This window comes from Vicugna pacos, chromosome 3 (genome assembly GCF_048564905.1).
Source record: "Vicugna pacos chromosome 3, VicPac4, whole genome shotgun sequence".
Lineage (NCBI taxonomy): Eukaryota > Metazoa > Chordata > Mammalia > Artiodactyla > Camelidae > Vicugna > Vicugna pacos.
The window spans coordinates 42,410,788-42,435,839 of record NC_132989.1 but is presented as its reverse complement, the minus strand read 5'-3'; the positions used below and the strand labels follow the sequence as shown (position 1 = coordinate 42,435,839).

Below are 25,052 nucleotides of genomic sequence, written 5' to 3'. Positions count from 1 at the left end.
TGAGCATACTTACATGTGCCTGTTGGCCATCTTTATGTCTTTCTTGGAAAATGTAGGAACTTTAAACTGATTAACAAAATTAGGTACAATTTATGTCCTCTGGGCTTCTGAGTTGATGGGACCTGTCTTGAGACCAGGCATACTCTACCAAAATATCTCTTACCATATTATCTAAACTTTCATCAACAGAGTTAATCTCTCGTGAAATTTAAAGGCTGTGGTATATGTGAGAGGGAGGGGGAAGGGAGCATCTTTAAAGTAGTCTGTTAAAATGAAAACTTTCACAAGGAGACAAATACTCTAAATTGTTATTAAAAATAGCAACACACAATCTCCACAGTTTATGCAGTTCAGATAAAGAGGAGAACATCAAGAACATTTGAAAGGGTACACAGAGACCAGAGTGAACTTTGCTCCTTTTAAGTGTGCTGAGAACCAACCTTTGCAGATTTTTAAAGAAAAATACTGGGAGCAATTACACTGGCCCATGTCTTCAGCCCCTCTTCACGCTGCTCTAGTCCTGTGTAGTCAAGCAAGCTTCCTTTGAAGTATTACTGAGGTGAGAGGCTGGTCTTCTCTAAGAGGTAATTGACTCAGAGGCTTTTTTAACTGCCCAAAGAAATGAATGTCCTCAGAAGGAGCTTGAGGACACCATCAGAATTAAAAAGAACTTGGTGATGATTTAACAATGGAAAGAAGAAAGTCAGTCACTTTGAAACCTTCAGAGGAGCCAGACTTTGAAAATTTAAAGTGACCCATTAGAAGTTATTGAAACTGCAAAATTCACCTTAATTTTGAAGTCAGTGGAAGTTCTTGAACTATACTCCTTGCAAAAGTTACTGGTTAGCATCCCACTGAACCACAGGATACAGGAAGGCCCCTTCCTTCCTTCCTTCCTTCCTTCCTTCCTTCCTTCCTTCCTTCCTTCCTTCCTTCCTGTCCCTATTATATCTACATGCTTAGCATAGTGCTTAAGTACATAGTTAATTGGACGAAATGTAACTTAAATGAGTTATTGTCAAATGAAACTGGTATAATGCTCAGTTTAATTGCCAAACACAGGTTGGAGATTGGAGAAAGTGGTCTACTTTACATAGCCATGCTCTTCAGAGATTTAAAAATTCTAACTGGCTGCGATTATTCATGCATTTCTTAAAAAGTGTCATTGAGTGACTTGCCTGAAGGCAGGAGCTCCCAGCCTTGGATTTTGGAAGGACAAGAATAAAATGAGGTACAGAAGCAAACCATCCAGGAGGAATTCCTTATATTTGCATTTCCGTGTATAACTTTGGAGGGAGTTCCAAAGGTTAAGGGAGGCTGACGGTTTGCAAAAAATTCTCCAGTTCTTCTTTGCTCTGCAGGCTCACAAATTTCATTTCTCCTTGTGATTTTACTGTAAAATTTGCTGCTAAGTAAAATGCAAGAATAATTTTACTTATTTACTTGGCAATATGAACTTGGGAATAAAAATCAGGTCATACTGACAGGCATAGATCTGTATTTTTGTGGTAGGTGGTGTGAATGGCCACCGAGTCTTTCCCTACTTCCATTCCTATGCATGGCATGTGACATTATAAATCCTCTTATTAAGGGGTAGAGTCCATGTCCTTACCCTTTCAATCTGAGTTGGCCATTTGACTTACTTTAACCCCTGGGGTATTAACACTTAACGCCTCAAGCAAAGTCTTGAAAAATGCCTGCATGTTGGGTTTGTGTTTTGCTGGTCTGGGGACACATGTGAAGGAGCCTAGACTGCCCTAGTGGGTGATGACAGGACACAGCACTGCTGACAGCCAGAAGCAGCGCCACTCAACTCACCATGGGTGTGCGGATGAGCCCATGGGAGAAAAGCAGAAGAAACATCCCCGCTGTGCTCAGCCTAAATTGTGAGCTAGATATATCCTTGTTTTAAGCCACTAAGTTTGGAATGGTTTGTTATTCAGCAGTAGATAACTCATACACCCTGGTGCGGCTGTGCAGGGATTCTGCCCTTTCTTAAACCCCTCTCAGTAGTTCTCAGATCCCCAGAGGATAGCGCTGCTGTTCTCTGAGGTATCGTATGCTTGGCGCTCGCGCCTCACGTCTGTCCCTCCTCTGGCTCAGGGTCCTGGTGGTGCCTATGTCCTTGGTTGTGGTCAGTGCCCAAAGGGGCAATTCTGCTGCTGATGGTGCTGAAGCTGACAGCTCTCCTGGCATCTACCAGAGATGCCCCCACTGGAATGTGTGCTCGAACTCAAGTTGGGAACCTCTGCTTTATCATAATTAGGACAGAGTGAGAGGGATGATTCGGACAAAATCACAAGAGATGTGATTTTGAGAGCTGGAGGGGCCTTCGAGATTATTCCAACTTCTCATTTTACACAAGAGGATCCTTGCACATAGGGCTTTGTCACTGTTCCAAGGTGCTATGATATATGAGTACCAGATAGGGGATCGAAACAGAAGATTTCTCACTCCAAATTTAGGGATTCTTTCCATTTCATTTTCCTTACTTTTGCTTTTCTTATATCATTGAAAATTTGTCAAAAGAGAAGTGTAGGTTTGGGGAAAACTTACTAATAGTGATCAGTAAAAAGTCTGGTGTATGATGAATTATCCCTAAGGAGTAATTTGATTGCAATGAGAGAAAAATGCCCATTTTCCCTTTTAAATTTGTGTCCTTCTGTTTAAATGGCTGTTTCACTTGAGAAGTTGAGACGTGCTTTGGAGATGGAGCTACAGCTCAAGCCGGCCCAGCAATGTTTGGAGACCTGAGCAGTTTCCCGCAGCCAAGCTGGGTCACGTGCAGGTGGAGGGGTGCTCTCCGTGGAAACTTATACCACTACCCGTGGGGTCAGCCTTATCTCAGACACCGATTCCACACTGGAGCACATTTTGTCTGTCTGGGGGACCTCAGAAACACTCCCAAATTACTGAGACTTCACGTAGGGGTGAGGCTTACTGTAGCAGAGAGGTCTGGAGTGTGGACAACCACAGTTGCCAGACTCGAACCTATATTGTGCTACCATCCTGTATGGGCAGCAGGGCATATAGGAGGCAGGACACTAAGAAAAAAAAAAAGGGAGGTGTCATAGCCCAGAGTCAAAAGGTAGAGAGGGCCCTGCCCTGGATCTTGAGTGCCTACAGCTCTTCTCTCTGGTTCTGCACATCCTTGTCAGGTGACAGATGGCCCTTTGGAAACCCCTTTTCTCTTTACTAGTATCATTGTAATTGGCTTCCATTTGCACAGTGGGAGAAATCTTGAAGAGGGCACTGAAGGCACTGAGGGAGGAGTCCAGAGCTGTGTTCTCTGGTGGGCCTTAGGCCCACCCAACACTGGGGCAGTCGGGGCGATCATTTTAAGGCATCATCAAAAGAGTGCTACCAAGCACAAAAGCAAGTGTGTGAAAATGGGAGTCTGAGAGTCTCTGCTCCCACTAGTGGGAGGCCTCCCTGTGGTGGGAGATCAGAGGAGAGCCTGGCAGAGGCCTGCTTCTCTCTTCACCAGCCACCCTGTTGGATCAGAAACAGATCCATAGGGAGAGGCGTTATTCACTGAAACAAATGTATTTGTCTTAGATACATTTAAAAAATATTCCCAAGCTTTCCTTTCCAGGTATATTCTTTTATCTCTGTCATTGGTGTAAGAATGCTGCTTCCAATAAGGGAAATAAATGTTTCTTGAGGAAAACGTCCAGTTACAGTACAGATCTGAGGAGACCATTTGTTGTGCAAAGGTAGCCCAGGAAAAGCAGGGCAGTCCAGTCACAACATTGCTGTTTCAAGCTTCTGATGGGTATTAAAAAATGATTAAAAGGGATTTTAAAAACGAATGGAAAATACCTTAAGGATCTCACTTTAAATCACTACATCAGTGATTTAATATGTATTTTTACTGAAGTATAGTCAGTTTTCAATGTGTGTCAGTTTCTGGTGTACAGCATAATACTTCAGTCATACATGAACATACGTATATTTGTTTTCATATTCTTTTTCACCATACGTCACTACAAGAGATTGAATATAGTTCCCTGTCCTATACAGTATGAACTTGTTGTTTATCTATGTTATATATAGTAGTAACTGCAAATCTTGAGCTCCCAGTTTATCCCTCCCCACCCACTTCCCCCTTCCGCCCGGTAACCGTACGTTTGTTTTCTATGTCTGTCTTTTTCTGTTTTGTAAATAAGTTCGTTTGTCTCGTCTTCTTAGATTCCATATATAAGTGATATTGTATGGTATTTTTCTTTCTTTCTGGCTTACTTCACTTAGAATGACAATCTCCAGTTCCATCCATGTATCTATCTGCAAATGGCATTATTTTCTTTTTTATGGCCGAGTAGTATTTCATTATAGAAACATACCACAACTTTATCCAGTCATCTCTCTCTTTTTTTTTTAACATTTTTTATTGATTTATAATCATTTTACAATGTTGTGTCAAATTCCAGTGTTTAGCACAATTTTTCAGTCATTCATGGATATATACACACTCATTGTCACATTTTTTTCTCTGAGTTATCATAACATTTTGTGTGTATTTCCCTGTGCTATACAGTGTAATCTTGTTTATCTATTCTACAATTTTAAAATCCCAGTCTATCCCTTCCCACCCTCCACCCCCCTGGTAACCACAAGTCTGTATTCTCTGTCCATGAGTCTATTTCTGTCCTGTATTAATGCTTTGTTTTTGTTTGTTTGTTTTTGTTTTTGTTTTTTAGATTCCACATATGAGCGATCTCATATGGTATTTTTCTTTCTCTTTCTGGCTTACTTCACTTAGAATGACATTCTCCAGGAGCATCCATGTTGCTGCAAATGGCGTTATGTTGTCGGTTTTTATGGCTGAGTAGTATTCCATTGTATAAATATACCACCTCTTCTTTATCCAGTCACCTGTTGATGGACATTTAGGCTGTTTCCATGTTTTGGCTATTGTAAATAGTGCTGCTATGAACATTGGGGTGCAGGTGTCATCCTGAAGTAGATTTCCTTCTGGATACAAGCCCAGGAGTGGGATTCCTGGGTCATATGGTAAGTCTATTCCTAGTCTTTTGAGGAATCTCCACACTGTTTCCCATAGTGGCTGCACCAAACTGCATTCCCACCAGCAGTGTAGGAGGGTTCCCCTTTCTCCACAGCCTCTCCAGCATTTATAGTTTGTGGACTTTTTAATGTTGGCCATTCTGACTGGTGTGAGGTGATACCTCATTGTAGTTTTGATTTGCATTTGTCTGATAATTAGTGATATTGAGCATCTTTTTTCATGTGCTAATTGGCCATTTCTATGTCTTCATTGGAGAACTGCTTGTTTAGGTCTTCTGCCCATTTTTGAATGGGGTTGTTTGTTTTCTTATTATTAAGTTATATGAGCTGTTTATATATTCCAAAAATTAAGCCCTTGTCTGTCTCATCTTTTGCAAATATTTTCTCCCATTCCGTAGGTTGTCTTTTTGTTTTGCTTATGGTTTCCTTTGCTGTGCAAAAGCTTATAAGTTTAATTATGTCCCATTTGTTTATTTTTGCTTTTATTTCTCTTGCCTGGGTAAATTGCCCTAGGAGAACATTGCTGAAACTTGTGTCGGATAATGTTTTGCCTATGTTTTCTTCTAAGAGGTTTATTGTGTCTTGTCTTGTCTTTAAGTCTTTAAGCCATTTTGAGTTTGTTTTTGTGTATGGTGTGAGGGAATGTTCTAACTTCATTGATTCACATGTAGCTGTCGAGTTTTCCTAACACCATTTGCTGAAGAGACTGTCTTTACTTCACGGTATGTTCTTGTCTCCTTTGTCAAAGATTAATTGACTGTAAATGTGTGGGTTTATTTTTGGGGTGTCTATTCTGTTCCATTGATCCATATGTCTGTTTTTGTACCAATGCCATGTTTTTTTTGATTACTGTAGCTCTGTAGTATTGTTTGAAGTCCGGGAGGGCTAATCCTCCAGCTTCATTCTTTTTTCAGTATTTTGGCAATTTTGGGTCTTTTGACGTCAGTGATTTAAGGTAAGTTAGAATCCAGAACGCTTGGGCCCTATAAAGCTACAACCTTGGTGGTGAGTAGAGAAAGGGGGCTGACTGATCCCTGTCCTGCTGACGTGCCAACTAATGGAGCTTTATTTCTTGGCTGGATTTCTTTTCCATGCATTTCATGTATTTGCTCTCTATCCAGTGCCTGTCTTGGGTCTTTGAGCTAGGCACTAGGAAGAGAGGACACAGGCTGTTAGGGGTTTGGGTATATTTGCGACTGGGGGCAGTAAGAGAGTATGAGTCTTTAAGAAAAGGACATGAGCCAGGCTCCATCCCCACACCTTGCTCCCTGATAGGGATGAATGAAGAGCAGGACACCAGACAGTTTTGTAACATTCTCTGAAAACTACGTGGAAAGAGAGATTCATTTTCCATGGGGATGGCATTTTATGGAAGAGAAAGTAGTTGAGCCTTACTGGCTGCTAAAAGGTGAAGATGGATAATCTTTTCTACAAGAGTGTTGGGAGGCTTAGTAGCAAGAAAGACTATGTCAAAGAAAACCAATAAAATGCACTTAAGCCATCAAAAAGTACGTCATTATTTTGTATGTATCTGTCAACCTTATTATCTGACATCATAAATTCACTTGGAAGTTCCCTTTGCCTTGTGGCTCTTTGGATTAAGACTTGATTTTTATGGCCTGAGTATACTCATACTTTCGTACTACCCCCAACTCCAAATATACCCAAACCCCTAACAGCTTGTGTACAGATCTTTGCAGCAGCATCTGCTCACCAAGCTTCTGGCTAAGGTCAAGAATGCCCTGTATTAAGTGTAGTTTATTTCTGCCTCATGATTAGGGGAAAAAGTATTTTAATAATTTTTGCACTTCCACCTAGCAGAATTTTAAATATATTCTAATAAAAACTTCAAATCCAAAATCAGTCATTTAAAAATATAATAGGCATGCAGTGAATATATTATAGCACTATTAGCCATGGTCAAATACAAATCAGTTACTCCAGTAGTAAGAGGTCAGAATCAAGGTAAGCTCTTTCTTAATTAAGCAACATGACGGAGAAGAAATAGCACAGGCAGGACTAATTGCACATTTATGTTCTGATTCTGCTGTCAGGGGAATTCTAGCCATATAAAAAGAGTTGGGAATTTTTTCCTTTTCATTTGTTTTCTGAAAGAATTGCTATAAGACTTTCTATATGTGTTAGAATGTACTAGCGAAGTCTTCTGGGCCTGTGGATATCTGTGCGAGAAGGGTTTTATTTATACAGTCAATTTCTTTAGATGTGGGACTAGATTATAAGTTTGTTTTGAAAAAGTTTTGAATCTTCTGTGGAATTTGTTCATTTTATCTGTTTTGACAAGTGTATTGATATAAAGCTACTTGTAAGGTAGTCCCTTATTGTCTTTATGATTCTGTTGGAGATATAGTGATGTCTTTTATATTTGATTAGTCTATACACAAGTTTATTTTTTGGAAAACAAGTTTTTATTTCATTGATTTTTTAAAATCATTTAAAAATCTATTTGGTATTTTACTTGCAACATTAGTGTATCTCTTTTCTACTTAAACTTGAATTAGCCCTTTTGGCTTTATAAGATAGAAGCTTACAGAATTGATTTTAGACATTAAAAAAAAATCTTGAATTAGGATTTAAAGCTGTAAATTTCCCTCTAAGCAATGCTTTACCTGAATCTTACAAGTATTGAAATTTGTGTTTTTGTTTTCATTCAGTTCAGAATGTTTTCTAATTTCCCTTATTTACTTGTTGACCCATTTTTGGAGGTGGGTTTATAAAAATTAATAGATTATTTTTAGAATAATTTTAGATTTACAGAAAATTGAGCAGAAAATACATGAAATCCCCAGATTCCCCTCTCTGCTTTGCTCAAGGTTTCCTCTATTATTAACATCTCGTATTAGTGTGATAGGTTTGTTTCAGTTGATGAACCAACATGGGTACATTATTACTGATTAAAGTCCATAGTTTACATTTGGGTTCATTCCATATTTTGAACAGTTTGTTGTGTTTTGACAAATACATGATGTCCTGAATCCACCATTACAGTATCATATAGAATAGTCCCACTGCCCTAAAAATCCCTTCTGCTCCCCCAATTCATCGCTCTCTTCTAGGCAACCATTAACATTTTTCTTGTCTCCATAGTTTTACTTTTTTCAGAATGTTGGAATCAAACAGTATGTAGCTTTTTCAGACTGGCTTCTTTCACTTAGTAGTATGTATTTTAAGTTGCTCCTTGTTTTTTCATGGCTTGACAGCTCATTTCCTTTTATTGCTGAATAATATTCCACTGTGTGGCTCTACCAGTCTACATCTCCTTTCACCTTTTGAAAAATATCTTAGCTGCTTCCTGTTTTTGGCAATTATGAATAAAGCTGCTGTGAACATTTCACATGAAGGGTTTTGTGTGGCTGTATTTTCAAATCATTTGGATAAATACCTAGGTTTGTGACTGCTGGATAATACAATGAGATGATGCTTAGTTTTGGAAAAAACATACACCAAACTATGTTCTAACATGGCTGTATCATTTTGTTTTCTCACCAAAATGATGAATGAGAATTCTTGCTCCACATCCTCCTTAGCATATGATATTGTCAGTTTTTAAAATTTTAGCGTTTCTCAGAAATATATAGTAGTATCTCATTGCTTTAAATTGCAATTTCCTAATGACATGTGATGTGGAGCTTTTTTTCAGATGCTTATTTGTCATCTACATGCCTTTGATAAGGTGTTTGTTTAGATTTTTTGCCCATTTTAATTGTTTTTCTTATCATTGAGTTTTGAGAGTCTTTGTATATTGTAGGTACAGGTCCTTTATGAGATACGTGTTTTGCAAATATTTTCTGAGTCTTTAGCTTATCTTTATATTCTCTTAGCAGTGTCATACACAGAGCAGAAAATCTTAACTTTAATTAGGTCCTACTTACAAATTTTTTTCTGTCATGCATCCTGCTTTAGGTTTTTCTCTATGAAATACCAAATCCAAGTTCTCCCAGATTTTCTCGCATGTTTTAGAAATTTTCTGATTTTGTGTTTTACATTTAAGTCTGTGATCCATTTTGAGTTAATTTTTGTAAAAGGTGTAAAGTCTTTGTCTAGATCAATTTTTGTGGCATGTCGATATCCAGTTATTCTAGCACCATTTGTTGAAAAGACTGTGCTTTCTCTGTGGATTTGCCTTTTTCCTTTGTCAACAAGCAGTTAACTTCGTGTGGATGTATTTCTGGGTTCTCTGTTCTGTTTCACTGATTACATGTGTCGATTTTTTTTTTCCAGTGCTGTGCTGTCTAGATTACTGCAGCATTTTATTACCTCCTGAAGTCAGTTTTGTCTGTTCTGCAACTTTTTTTTTCTTCAATATTGTGTTGGCTATTCTGAGTCTTTTGCCTTTTCTTAAAAACTGTAGAAGCAGTTTGTTGATTTCCACAAAGTAGATTGCTGAGATTGTGATTGGGATTGTGCTGAATCTATAGGTCAAGTTGGGAAGAACTGACATCTTAATGATAATGAATTTTCTAATCTATGCATATGAAATCTCTCTCCATTTATTTAGATCCTCTTTAATTGCTTTTCATTGGCATTCTGTAGTTTTCCCCATAGAGATCATGTACATATTTTATTAGACTTACATATTTCATTTTGTGTGATGCTATTATTAATGATGTTATGTTTCTAATTTCAAATTGCAGTTGCTTATTGTTGGTATATAGAAAAGCAATTGACTTTTGTATATTAACCTTTTAGCCTCACTTTTACTATAGATTTAAAAAAAATGATTTCTGGTTCAATTCTGTTGTGTAAGAGAACACATTCTGCAAAATTTCAGTCCTTTTAAATTTATTGAGACATGTTTTATAGCCCAGCATATCATTAAATTTGGTAAATGTTCCAAGTGCACTTGACAATAATTTTATTTTGAATTTCTTGAGTAAATTGTTCTGTAAACGTCATTAAGTCAGTTGTTAGTGTTTTTTTAAGTTTTATCTTGCTTAATTTTATCTTTATTCCACCCATTGCTGAAAGATTATTGAAACCTCTAAAAATAATTATTGTTAACTAACTTGTGCTTACTGGGACATAATGTGCATTAAACCATTGTCTTGGATAATAGGTAGTTGAAGAATTTAAGTTTACGAAAACTTCCAGAATTTTTCAGTCCTCCTTCTATGTACTTTAAATACAAATGAGGGATCTGAATATGTTTCTCTAAATGTTTCTTAATACCTTTATTGTTTTACAACATTTTCCTTGTGAGGTTAGAGGTTGAATGGATGTTTTTGTTTTCAGGTTTGGGTCTCAGGAAAAAACTGAGGGGTTTGAGTCAATAGATATCCCTTAATTAAATGGAAAAGCTAAATTTGGGAATGTGAATTATACTGTGCTGTCATTCCAGGTATCTTTTTGTGTATTTAGAGCAAAGGCAGTTTCATAGATTTTTAGTGATCTAAAGTCTGAGAGGTGGTGTGTCTTATTGTGCTATATAAGTCGATGGGTAAAGACATAGGAAAACCTGTGCAGTCAACAGTGGTCAAGAAGCTTTAAGAGTGAGAAATAAAATCTGGATACTCTGACTCTCTTAAGTTGTCTTCTGTGACATACCCAGATAGCACAACGATGAGCTAAAATTTCCAGGAAAAAAGTGCATCAGTACATTTATAATCTGAGTAGGAGAACTGGTTTTATTGCTTTGCAGAGAAGAGGCGTGGATAATTATTTAAAATTGGAAGGCTGAATACAGTCTTCACAGCTTTATGTGTCCTACAGGAGAGACTGCCTGTATAACCATTCCTGTAGACTTTGCCTCCTCTTATTCAATTTCTTCAGTGAGGAAAGTCTATAACTTATTTTCTTTTTCATCCTTCTCTCAGAAGGAATTCTTCCCTTAGTCAGACCTGAACAAGTATTGTCATACTTTAGACCTCAAATCTGAAGACGTATTGAGAACCAGTAGCCCATCGCCATAGTCAGGAACGTGACAGAAATCTAAATTGTCTTATAATAGACTTTCTTTTCATACTACATGCAGTAGATCTTTACAGTTATGAAATTTGAGGGGAGGATACAAATAAAAATTGAATAAGGACATCTGACTAGAGCTTGATGGTTTGTAAAGCAGTTTTAACATTATTTTAATCCTCATATTACCATCCTGAGAAAGGCAGTCTATGATCCTTACAGTTTTCTCTGCTCAGCACTTTTGCCAGTTTCCTTTTTTCTGATACCAGTAGCCATCTTTCAGCTTCCTCAGGGAAATCCCTCCCCTGCTGTCATGGTTCCAAGTAAGGCTGTTAATCACAGTCCCCTGCTGTCTTCTGGCTATGGAGTCTGGTCTGTGATTCCAAAGGGCCTTACATGAGTTCTCCCGGGCACTTGCCTGCTGAAATGGATGTAGAGAAACTGTCTTCTTGCTTTTGGACTCATGTTACTAGATGGATAGGAATTTGGAGATGCTTTAAAAATCTACATTGACTAGAGTAGGAGAAAATAGGGTTACTCTGGCAAGATGAGCACAGATGAAGCAAAAAGATAAGGGTCACTCAATGGGTTGAACCCCTGGATCCAGCAATTTGACTACATTTTGTGAGTTAATAAATTCCTTTTTCCTTAAGGTGGTTTAAGATGGCTTCTCTTTGTTTGGGCTGCTATAACAAAGCACCATAGACTGGGTGGCTTATAAACAACAGAAATCCATTTCTGAGAGATCGAGAGGCTGGAAAAGGGAAATCAGGGTGTCCGCATGGTCGAGTTCCGGTGGCAGCCCTCTTCCGGCTGTAGACTGTTGACTTCTCTGGCACCCTCACACAGCAGAGAGAGAAGCATGTTCTGGTGACTCTTAAAAGGGTGCTAGTATCATACCTGAAGGCTTCATCCTCATGACCTTATCTAAATCCAAAGGCTTATCACATTGGGGAGTTGGGTTTCAACATAAGAATTTGGGGGATACAAATGGTCAGTTCATAACAGTGGATTTTTTTTGACTTGCAACCTAAGGAGTTTTCCCTGTTACGGATACTTCTGCCTCATTTCCCACATGAAAAATGAAGGTTCTGTGAGATTCAGTAATGAATCTATAACCATGTATAGTAGAGTAGGCTTAAATAACGTTTCTTCTCACTTCAACTAACCATTCTGTCTGCCAATTACCATGCTGCTTAGTAATAAGCATCTTGTGGTGGTTTTGAAGGTTGTTTTGTTGTTTTGTTTTGTTGTGTGTGTGGTTGCCATTGTTGTTCCCATAAGAAAGTTTGCTGATCTGACTGGATAAGCTCTTCTCCTCACACCCTAGCAGAGAGGTGATGTCTGATAGCTCCCTGGCTCTGCTGTGACTTTCTTTGCCTGTCCTGCCCCCTCGGGACCAGGTGTCCATGCTCTAGGTCTTCCCCAAATAGATTACCTATTGATCTACACCTGCCAGGCCTGAGCCATTTGAAATCTGATTCTGAAGGTGCTTAGGATGGATCCAAGCTGACCATTTTATCTTACAACGGGTCTCCACTCTTGGAGAGTCACCTGGACAGATGAAGGTAAAAGAAAGTGTCCCCATTTGTTTCAACATGTGTTGGCTGGCCTGCCTGTCCCAGGGCAGTCACCTGTCATCCTGTGAGCCCCGATGTCAGCACAGTGGGCTTATTTAGAATTGAGAAAAAATACTTCTTCATTTCGTGAACAATAAGAAAAGAAAAGAAACAAGTAATGTGATTCTGTAAAGGTTAAATACAGTAACACCTCCCAATTTAGCTTTGCTGGAGAAACAGCAGCTCCGTAAGTGGATTTTAAAGGAACACTTTAAACACCAAAAACTTTATGAAAACTTATTTTGAACATTATGGGATTGAAATCTTTCTAAAATCGATTGCACACACTCCTGCTTTGCTTTTTGAATCAGAGCTCTCCTAATGTAGACTATTTCCTTAGAGACTTAGGGGGTCTCACTATTGTTTCTGGATGACCACATAGTGGAGTATTCTGTGCTTTTTGATAATTCCATCCCACTTTTTAATATGTTTTCCTGTATATTTTTCATTGCTAATTTTCTCTACTACCTGTTCCTTTTTATGGCTGTTAATATGTTCTTTGCTGTCATTTTAAATCACCTGTCTTATTTTAAACATAGTCTGACACATGCCTCTGGCCCTCTCTTATAGAGTAGAAGCTGAAGGATTTGTGGCAACTTTTTCTCTCTTAACATGTAGAGAACTCTTCCATTTACCTCAGTTGTTCCTGGCAGGCTTGAACACAGAGCATCACTGGGTCCCACGGAGAGAGAAGAAGCAGAACTTGGCCAAAGACCTGCTTAATAACTGGCATTTTGCTGACCGCTTGTGAGGTTTCCAGCATCGTGCCTTATCTCATGTAAACCTCACTGCAAGGCTTAGAGCAACATTTGCCAGGCAGTGTACTAAATGTTTTACCTATATTGTCTCCCTTAGTGCTCAAAACATCTCCACAGATCTCGCAGGAGGAAGATAACTTGGAGGTAGAACTGGGCACAAATGTTGACCTAAGCACACTGGATCCTGGGGCAGATTTGGCAACATGATGCGATTACAAATTATATCCTAAAAGAGTCTGTTTAACAAGTTCTATTTCCCAAGGTCACAAAGCAAGTCGCAGAACTGAGATACAATTCTGATTTTTCCAGAGGCCATGCTCTTAACAACCATCCACATGGTCTTTATTCCTTATCTACCTCTTCTTTGTTTTTCTGTGTAGTACAGCAGGCTTCTTCAAGGGCTTGGTTTGCCTCACTCCTCCTAGCTCGCTCTCCTTCCCCAGGGTGGAATTCTTTTCTTCACATGTTCTGATCGCTTGTACTCAGATCTCCCTCTATAACCAGTAACTGCTACCTGGCTTTCTGATTGGGCGCCATATATGCACCTTCTGTGTCCTTTTCACATGGTGCCTAAAATAGCTCAATAAATCTGTGAGTGAGTTGGTCTTTTATTAAGCACACTGCACTTCATATAGTTAAAAATGGCCTATGTTAGTACGTATCTGGTCTATGGAAAATGTGCATATGGATTTGCAGACACCTCACTGTAACTTGATGGTCCCCTGGGTCTGGAGTCCACAGGTTGAGACCACTGCCTTGGAGCAGCATAATTTACTGGCAGAGAGCCAGGCTTAGCAGTCAAACAGACATGACTCTGTCACTCCCTAGGTTCCAGGACCTTGGTCATGAATCTCAACCATCACCCAACAAGAATACGTTTTTGTAAGTCTTGTTGTCACAGTTCTACGAGATCAGGCATTTAAAGTACTTAGCACATACTATCAAGGCAGCAACCTATTCTCATCTGGGAGTCCACAGTTTGGAGGTTAAAAGACATAAAACAGAGAAGGATGCACCAACTTTGACCATGGTGCGCTGGGTCCTGGGCTGATTGGGTAACACAGTCTGGAATTATAAGTTATGTTACTTAATACAATCAAAATAAGGACTTGCACTGTCCAGTTGGTAAAGAGACTTGTAACTGAGTTATGTAATGACAACCCATACCTCACATGGTCATTCCACAGGGTATCATTCCCCTCCTATCTCTCTGTCAGGGTATATTGGTCAGAATTCAGACCTACACCTTGAGACCTTTCTCATCTCCCCCAAGTGTGAACTGTATCACTGAAGCCTCCGGACAGTTCCTCTCTTCCCTGGAACTGCCAAGCCTTGCGTCTTCCCACAGACCTTGACCTCTCCCTCCTTGCACGTCCCCATCCACTCCCAGTTCTGAGAGCTAAGGCTTCTGTCACAAATGCCAGAAAGCCCTCGCAGACTTATTGTTTGAGACTCTGTACAAACCTCTGCTAGGAATGGAGAGATAATGTGCAGTGTGCTTGATGGGGAAGGAAGGGTGGAAATGGCAGGGAGGGAAGTTCCCCCACACTTAGTGCACACACAGAAGTGTCATTTACCCCTCCACTGGACTAATAGGTGGCAGCCCTAGTGGAACATGTGTGGAAGAGCCAGAGCCCCACTGGTTTCACTCTTCCTCAGCAGGAAGTCCCTGAGACTCTGCCACGGAAACTCAAGGGATCCACCAAGCAGATAGAAAAGAAAAAAAGCTCAAAGACAGAACAATTATTTTTAATCCTTCAGAGGGCAGCTCGAAATAATAGCAACTGAACTAAGAATACTTTCTGTACTGTATTTCATTTAATCTTTCCATGACCCTCATGAAGCAGGTTCTGGTGTTACTTCTATTTATAGATTACAGAGGTGACTCAGAGAGACCAAGCAAGTGGCCCATGGTTACCCAGCTAGTAAGTGGAAGACAAAAGATTTGAACTCGGGTCTATCTGACTCTGTGTTCTGGCACTTACCTTTTGCTGTAACGGGATCCTGAATGTATGAAGTCTGAAGGGTAGACCTAATCTATGGTTACACTTGATAAGAAATTCTTTTAGAAATAACTTTTTAAGAAGCACCCCCACCCCCCGACATTGCAGGTTAAATATTGGTGAAAATGGTGGGAAGTAGCTTTGTTTGGAGAGGTGATTCCTGCTGAGTCCACTCAATTTCAGTCTGTTCTGGTTACACACTATCTGACCTGCCACTGAGTTCCTGCATTTAAAAGGAGAATAAAAACAAAGAGTGTTGCAGTATCTGTGAAAATTCATTAGCACTGCTGGAAACTGTGCCCCCTAGCTGGTGAGTCACAAGTGTCTCTTGTGTGTGTTTAACATTTATCCGAGCTTAATGGATAAAGCAGATGAAATTCCCATTTCAAGTACTGGAATACACAGTCTTTAATTAGAACCTCTGTTATGCCTTAAGCTCTGAGACTGGCCACTGGCTCCACCCAGATTCATCAAGTGGGTCACCTTGTCAAGGGCCTGGTCCACTTCCTCCGTGGTTCCTCCTCCCACGTTTATGCTAATTGGTCTCCAGGGCTCTGACTTCCTGTATTAGTTTCTTTTTGCTGCTATAAAAAAGTACCATAAACCTAGTGCCTTAAAACAAAACAAGTTTATTATCTTACTGTTCTGGGATTCAGAAGCCCACAGTGAGTTTCACAGAGATAAAAGCAAGCTAACGGCAGGGCTGGTTTCTTCTGGATGATCTGAGGGAGAATCCACTTTCTGGCCTTTCCCAGCTTCTGGAAGCTGTCTTTGTTCCTTGACTCATCACCTTTTCTCCCTCTGCGGCATTACTTGGCCTTCTGTGTCTGACTTTGCTGTCTCCCCCTTTTAAGGACCCTTAAGATTACATTAGACCCACCAGGATAATTTCCCCATCTCAAGGTCCTTAACTTCATAACGTCAGGGCCCCTTTTACCAGGTAAGATAACATTCATAGGTTCCCCAGATGACGACGTGTCCATACAGCTTTGGAGGCCATCGTTCAATTTACCATACCTCTTACAGAAGGCTTCTCAGAGAAAAGAAGGGTTCTGTGCTCATGAACAGGACATGAAACTTGGAGCAGGGTTTTGACTCCAGTCTTGAATCTGACATGATGCTCATTATCAGACTGAACAAAGCCTTTGCTTCTCAGACAGTATTGTGTAATTGAGGTTTTGAATTAATTCACTAATATCTCTCTCAGCTCTAGGATTACATAACTTGACATATTTATTTATATTAAAATATAAATGACTTGAAGCAGTTTTACTTGGCTTCTCTCCTAAGGATTGACTTTATTTTAAAAATAAATAGTTCATCGCATTTGCTGTGACAAAAATTTTCTTTAGACAAAGAAACATTTACTAATAGAACCTTCCAACACAGGTAGCCAAGTTCTTCCTTCAATATTAAGGCTTATTCAACTTGGGACCAGTCATACACATGAATGTATAGTCCAGAGTTTCTCAGAGTGTGGTCCATGGGTCATCTGTAATCATATCACCTGGGACACTTGTTAAGAATGGACATTTCTGGGACCCAGCCCAGACCTATGTTATAAGGGCTGGTAAGTGGCTTATAATGAATGGCCAATGAAGTGAATAGTTTGAACAATAAAGTTTGAGAATCGCTATAGTATAGACATAATTAGTGATTACAGCTTATAAAAGTCACAAATTGCTGGACTGAAAAAAGGTTATCCCGTGCCCTTTTCCCACATTCGTATTAATTTTGCAGATAAGAAAACGGAGGCTTAGAAGAGTGAAATTTCTTGCCCAAGCCCCAACAACTACTTCGAGGCAGAGTTAAGACTACAAGTCAAGTCTTGAGGCTTCACATTTAGAGTTCATTGACAGTTGAGCTATTTAAGTTTCTTTGGAAAAAAAGTATTTTTGACCAGATTAATTTTTTTGCAACGTATTAGTGCCTACTTTTAAAAACTAAAAAGATACTTAGTCAAGACTGTCTATAGAATGACTAATCATTGTTTTCTATTGTTGTTAAAGATGTCCTTACATAAAAAAAATTTATCTTAACATATTAAAATTTGATTTATAAAATTAAAACAATGTTCAGCTAAGTCACTAAATATATTTATCTTTAAAATATAAAATGCCATCAATAAAATGTGCCCCTTTGATATTAACTCCATAGGAATATGAGATGCTCCATGTATTACTTTATAAATTACAATCCATTACTTTATCTTTATTCCTAATTTAAACATCCCAACGTATCTCAGTCTCATAGACCAAAAGTAAATGAAATTAGTCATTTACAGTTGGTGTAGAAAAATAGAGTAGAAAGGAATGAGACATTGAGTGTAATTTTAATGTAGATTTGACCTTTGAACCATGTTAATGTGTTACATATTCCAAAAGGAAAAATGAATTTTAAAGAATAGGAAAAAAAAAACTAAAGTTAATTGACTTTAAATATTTATCAACTTTATAACCACAAGAAAAAATTAGTCCAATAACTTTTATATATAGTTCTCTGATTTTATCCATTTAGTAGGAGATATTCTAAGAGCAAAATGAATTCCAAAAAAATATTAACTTGGTAAGTTTGTTGGAAGTGGTATGGGTGTAGTGTTGCTGAATTTTGTATATTAAAGAATTAATCAAAGAAGTTAATGTATTATTCTTAGAAAACAGTATTCTGTGCAGGAGGGAAAATAAAAATATGGAATGAGAAAAGAAGAGGATGAAGTTTCTCCTTGAATGTTTCAGTATGAATATATATAATAAGTATGCATATTACATGTGTGTGTTTATATGTGTTCTATATGCCTAAAGGGTCTAGAAGTGATGAGTCTTCAGTGGCACTAAGATACTTAGAGCCCCATCCTTGGTTCCTAAATGCAAGAAATTAAAGCTCCTTGCAGAAATTACAGATTCTGGTATAAATTAAGTTTAAAGTAAGAAGTGCCCCCAAACTGATAGGAGATGTCAAAAGGTTCAGGAGAGGACTTCTAGTAACCAAATTTGGACAATTTGAATGTTAGAAAAATAGTGACAGTAATAAAGTATTAAACACTTAGTGAAAAATAATTTATGTCCATAGTGATGACAGAATCCTATATTAATACATAATTATAAATATATCAACCTTGTAGATCTTTTTTCAAATGTACAATATCTTTATTATTGTACTTACAGGTTTGCAGGTAGATGTATCTACTTATATTAAGTGCTTCAATAAATATCTTTTACTATTATTACTATAATTTGTAATTCATTTGATTGCATAGTAAAACTGAGTGTGCCTGTAAATTCTAAGTTAATATTATTTGATGTGTGTGTGAGTTTTGTGGATGTAATTTGGCAGTTTTTGTAATTTATACTGGAATCTATTTTGTAAGTGTTAGAAATAGTCATGGAATTTTAGAATTGGAGGAATTTTAGGAATTATTTGGTTTGATATTATTCATCCCGCAAACATATAAAGACTTTGACATGACAGATTTACAGTAGACCCAGTGTGGATTGTATCCTGTACATACATCTCTAGGAGTCACCATTCACATGATGGTTTACAGAATGATATTACCTATGGTTTGCAAAGCACCAGCTGCAACACCCTGCTTCCTGGAGATAAAATAGTGAAAAAGACGAAACAGTCCCAGGCTAGAGAAGAAAATACAAGAATAGGCAAATACACAAGTGATAAAAACAACATGACCAGGTTTCTGTGAGAGCTCACAGGAAGGACATCTATCTCAGAACTAGGGGGATGAAGGGGGGTTCCTGAGAAGATGTTTCATCTCTGTTGAGGTCTGAATGAAAAAGACAGGCTGAGGAAAACGAAGGAAGGTGAGATAGATGGAGAAAGAATGTTCAGGCTGATTTAACTGCAAGCTCTTAGAGATGAAGAGAGAGTGGTGCTTAGGGAGTAGGAATAGTCCTGTTGCAGAAACAAAGAAACGCTCAGAAAAACTGGAGGCTGCAAGAGGCTAAGTGGCTTATCTGGGGTCACCTACCCTATCTTCTCTATTTGTTAATGAACACGTTAAGTTACAGCACATTTATTCATTTTAAGTGCAATTATAGACTGTCGGAAATGTTCTGTCACTGGCTATACTATGTTGTGATCTCGGCTCATTTGTCACCCTAGACTGGAGCTTGTCAGTTTCCGAGGGCAGCAGCTATGTCCCACTCATCTTGGCACACCCACAGAGTCCATTATTGTCTGCCCACAGTTCATCTTTAGAGGTGTTTTGATTGCTAAGGTCTCCATCAATATGGAATTGTAATTGAGATATATTTCGATTGAATATATATTTCAGTGAAATATAAATAGTTATTACAGAAAGACATTTCATCTAGATATGAGACATCTGCACATGCAAAAGCTAAAAGCACAACAAAGAAGCTAAGAGCAAAAGCATACCAACTCCTCTGGCAGGATTCTGTTTGCTAGTCTTGTTTGCTTCTGTTATGAGATGCTTCCTGTTTAGTAGTCAATACCAATCATCTGTAAGTCAAACAAAATTGCATTGATGAAATGACATGAGTCAACCTTGAGAGTCCTAAAAAAAAAATCAAAATAAATTATATTTCCATTTATGAGTGTTTCGGTAATACTTTCAGCTAATCATATTATCTTGTAATTTTAAAACATCAAATATACTTCACATTATTTTTGCTGTCAAAAATACTAAGGTAATTTGTTGCTAATAGGTTATCATATTTGCTTTCTTTTTTTATTAGGTTCATGAAATTTTCAGGAATTAAAGTTAATCCTGAAGGAAGTTCATGAATAAGTAAGTCCTCAGTCCTCAGCTGGTTTTGCTTGGTGATACATATTTAGTTCCTTTGTCTGAGTTAGTTAAAAGAGGAATTTGAAATTTTACCTATGCTACCATTTTTTGTTATGGTTATTCTAAGATATTTTATATTATTTTTGTCAGCCAAATATGGTCATTCATCTGTTATTTTTCCAAAGTTGTTACTGTGGTTTTAGTGTAGTTACTCAATTTGTGTTTGTCTTTTGAACTGACCATGCTGCTGAAGTACTTTGTTAGTTTTAATCTTTTTTCCCCAAACATTTTACTGTGAAAAATTTCAAACATACTGAAAAGTTGAAAGCATTTTTTAGTCAATATCCGTATACCCAATATCCAGTTTCTACTGTTAACAGTTTATTGTACCTGCTCATCCTTTTTCAGTTAACTTTTGAAACAATTTTCTTGGATTTTCTAGATACTCATGAATATTACACCTCTTCTTTCTTGGCTTAATTCAAGAAATGATTTAAAATTAATGGCTATTGTTGACTTATTCTGATGAATAAGAAGAATGTCTGATAATTTATTGTTCAGTGTAATATTGGTGATGATTTGGCTTAGATTTTCTTTTTCATATTAATGAAGTTTTATTATTCGTAGTATAACACAATTTCTTCATCAGTGATAGATGTTGACTTTCTTCAAGTAACTTTGAATACTTATCAATAACCATTACTTTTCTCTTTTGATTTTTCTGATTGACTTAATTGGTTGATTTATTCATTACTTTGTGACATATTTATTAAAATTATATTTTGTCCCCGGCATTGTGCTTGGCATTGAATATAATATAGGGGTAAAAACTCCAAAGGTCCTGCATCCTGCCTTCCTGGGAAATGGAGTCTAGTGGAGTTTATATGATAAGTTGAGATAATTGATGTCCTACTATTAAAACATCCTGTAATTAGTTGAATAAAATCTACTTGATTTTAGTTCTTTTGTTCTTTCAATATGTAGATGAGTTAGATTTTCTAATATTTTATCGAGAATCTTTGCATTTTTAATTTACAAATAAGATTTGCCAGTAACTTTTAATTTATGTTTGTTAGACTGAGTTTGCCAAATTCTCATACACAGGTTATGCTTGCTTTATAATTTGTCTTTCTTTTTCTGTGACCTGGAAATTTGCATGACATAACATGAAAACTATCTTTTCCTTAAAGACTTGAACCTGTCCAGGTAAACTTCTAGGTTAATTCTTTTTAATTCAACTTAATTTGTTTTCCCACAAATTCACCAATTTCACTTTAATTTTTCGTTGGCTACATTTTATTTTTTATTTCTAATTTTTCATTGTTTTCATATAAATTTTAAGTGTTTTTCTACTTCTGTAAAAAAAAGGACATTGAAATCTGGATAGGGACTACATTGAATATATAGATAGCTTTGGTAGTATTGCCATTTTAACAATATTAGTTCTTCTAATCCATGAACATGAGATGCTTTTCCATTTATTTTCTTCTTTGATTTGTTTCATCATTGATTGCCCTGTAGTTTTCTGAGTTGAGATCTTTGACCTGCTTAGTTAAATTTATTCTTAAGTATTTTATTGTTTTTGATATTATTGTAAATTGGTTTGATTTCTTCATTTTTCAAAAAATTTATTTTCAGGTATAGAAACTATACTGATTTTATGTGTTAATTTTCTGTACTGCAACTCTACTGAATTCATTGATTAGATCTAACAGGTTTTTGTTGCTGTTGAATCTTTAAATTTTTATATATAGAAAATCAAGTCATCTGCAAATAGAGAGAGCTGTGTGGGTTTGTCATAGGTGGTCTTTACTATGTTGATACACGTTCTTGGTAAGCCATTTTTATCATGAATGGATGTTTAATTGTGTCAGATGCTTTTTGTCTATTGAGGTGATCATATGATTCTTTTATTGCATTCTATTAATGTGATTTATCACATTGATTCATTTCTACATGTTGAACCACACTTGCATTTCAGGGATAAATCCCACTTGATCATGGCAAATGATTCTTTTAGTGTGCTGCTAAGTTTAGTTTGCTAGTATTTTATTGAGAATTTTTGTAAATATGTTCAAGAGGGATATTGGCCTGTAGTTTTCCTTTCTAGCAGTGTCCTTTTTTGGTTTTGGTATCGGGATAATGCTGGCCTCATAAAATGTGTTTGGGAGCATTCCTTCTTCTTTGATTGTTTTGAAAGAGTTTGAGAAGGACTGGTGTTAATTCTTCCTTAAATGATTGGTAAAATTCACCAGTGAAGCCACCTGGTCCTGGACTTTCCTTTGTTGGAAGGTTTTTGATTACTGATTCAATCTCTACTAGTAATGGTCTATTTGAATTTTCCATTTCTTCTTGATTCAGTCTTGGTGAGCTTTACGATTCTAAGAATTTTTCCATTTCACATTGAGTTGCATAGAAAATTTTCTAAAAAGATTTGTTATTAAATCTGTATTAGTGATTCTGTCTCATTTTCATTTTTAATTTGTAATACTTATATAATTGAAGTTCTTTCTGCTTCAGTACTAGGTAAAGAATATATTTACAAGGGGACTTGTGATATGTTTTAAATAACTTCCTAAGGTTATACATGGTATGATTTCCTTTGTATAAACAAAAAGGACATACGTTATTTTTTATGAAATTGTACATATGAATCTGTGAATCTGTTGATAGTGGCTAACTGTAGACTGAGAGTAGGGGCTAGCAAGGGTCTTTCCTTTTAATTTTATACTTCATGGTACTGTTTTAGCTTTCTCACTATGCATTAATTTCTATTTTATAAAAAGTAAACAAGTTCTCTTCCTAACAGGATAATGATTGTTAATGATCATGGGTCATAGTGCTTTCTTTATACTTGTCTGTATTTTAATAATTTTAGGAAATTTTATTTTAAATTTTAGCTATGTTATTGTTAAAGCCAGAGGGGAAAAAGCGTAATGAATTGGGGTAGTGGCTAGCAGAAGCATCTAGATTCATAAGTGTATGCCTCTGTATCCATGCATGCATTGATAATATCAACTCTTGTGGGTCCAGGAGAAGAGAGGATTTAGAAGTATCACTGCCAAAAAATTCTTCTCAGAATGAAAGGAAACTGTTAGGGAGGTTTACAGTGTCAAGGAATCATTTCATTCCTTTTGTTTTTCTCTCTATCTCCTAGAAATGTAGGAATCAATACTCAGGGACTGGCGGTTTAGAACTCTGAAGGTGAAATATAGACTAAATCTTCAGAATGAAAAAAGTAATTTTTTCTTGAATCAAATGAAGAGTTCTCTTAGAACAGAGAAAAATAGTCTTGGGAAAGCAAGTGTTTTAACTTTATAATAAATTATAAGCAGGTGGTTAAAGGTCAAGGCACAGTTTGTTTCTTAGTCTCTACAGTGTTAGGGGCAAAATGTACAAATGTCTAGGAGCAGTACCTTAAAGTTTTTGATCTCAAGGATGATTTCTGAATTAGTTTGCTATTTATACCTATGCTCTTCCTTTTAAAATTAAGTTATGTTCTCTGGCAAGGGAAACATATGAATATAGTGGCAATATAGCTCAATAGTAGGTGGGGGAGAAAGGAGGTGTGACCATTTTTTTTAGGGCAGTGGTCAATAGACCTTAGTTATATATCAAAATATCTAGAAAGCTTGTTAAAACAGACTTCTGGGCCTCATCCCCAAAGGTTCTGATTCAGTAGCTGTGGGTGGGGCCTTACAAGTTCTCCAGTGATGTTGATATTGGGGGTCTGGAGACCATACTTGAAGAATTTAGCCTCCATAAAGGCCCTAAACCACCAGCTGGGGACCTTGATTAACAGATTATGGTTTGGACCTTCTTTCTCTGGTATGTGATTACAAACCTTTCATAAGACCCAACCCAGTGATTCTCAAACTTTAATAACAATGAGAATAAGAATCACCTGAGGAATTGTTGAGTTTTAGGGTCCCAGGGCCTATCTCCATGGCACTGGGAGGAGCCCAGGCTTTTGAACTCATAACAAGCGTCGTAAATGCTTCTGTGCAAGGACCGTGATTTTGTTAAAAACTACATTTTTTATGTATTTAGAGGTTGCAATTTCTTGACATCTTGGTCTAAACATTATTAACACCTAATGTAAGTAGGGCTTAGTCGAAGACTGATGTTGCTTTTATATGAATAAATAATAGCAATTTTATTAAGAAAAAAAGATTTGAAGAGAATGTTACTCTCTGACATCCTCACTTGGTAAGGCCTGGCTAATTTTTTTCTGTATTCTTGTCCTAAAGAATCCCTGTACAACTGGTAGTCCATACTTGCCAGAATTAAAACCACAGTGTTCTAGAAAGAATCACATTTATATGGCTAGCCTTACAAGGGCAAATTTGTAGAGAAAATACAACCTGGAAGATGTGGGCAGGTAGAGGAAACAAAGTAGAATAAAATTAAATTACTGTTCTGTGTATGTATTTAGACATAGATGTGGAGTGTCAATATAAAAATCAGAAAGAGAATCATTTCCTAGGACCACATGGCCAATGTTGAGACTTTCTTTTATCAAATAAGCATTTCAAAAGTTTGAGTTGAAGATAAGTATTTAAATTAGCTTTTAATACAATGAACCTTTAAAATCATGGTATTTAAATACTGGTGATCTGATGGTAAAGATTCAAAGTTGGAGCTACTTAAGTCAACACTAAAAAGCCAGTAGTTTAAAGAAAAAAAAGTAGAACAGTTGAATCAGCCACATTTTTGTGAAAATTAATTTAATCATTTTCTAAGCTTAATAGCACAATTGTCAAGTTACAGGAGTAACCTTCTGTTTGTGCCATTTTGGTATTGAATCATTCTGTTTGTTGAGTAACTTGCCACAAACTCCCTGAGATAAGGTGGTGACAGTGGAAACTGCTTTAATGACAATTCTTTTCTCCAACTGTTCTTCTGGAAAATACTGAGATTTGTATGTTGGTTTGCATATGGAGGGAGGCTTGATTCTGCCAAG

At 37.2% G+C, this 25,052-nt stretch overlaps 1 protein-coding gene across 2 annotated transcripts in view; it reads left to right on the top strand.

Moving 5' to 3' along the window:
* Positions 1–25,052, top strand: part of KCNN2 (potassium calcium-activated channel subfamily N member 2) — a 364,774-nt gene that overhangs the window by 16,824 nt on the left and 322,898 nt on the right. Inside the window, exon 1 of one of the 2 annotated variants that reach the window (XM_072958082.1) lies at positions 20,038–20,092. The exons of the other annotated variant lie outside the window; for it this stretch is intronic. The gene's annotated coding sequence lies outside the window, so the exon portion shown is untranslated. Of the gene's footprint in view, positions 1–20,037; positions 20,093–25,052 lie in introns of those variants that run through there. 2 annotated transcript variants of the gene reach the window in all.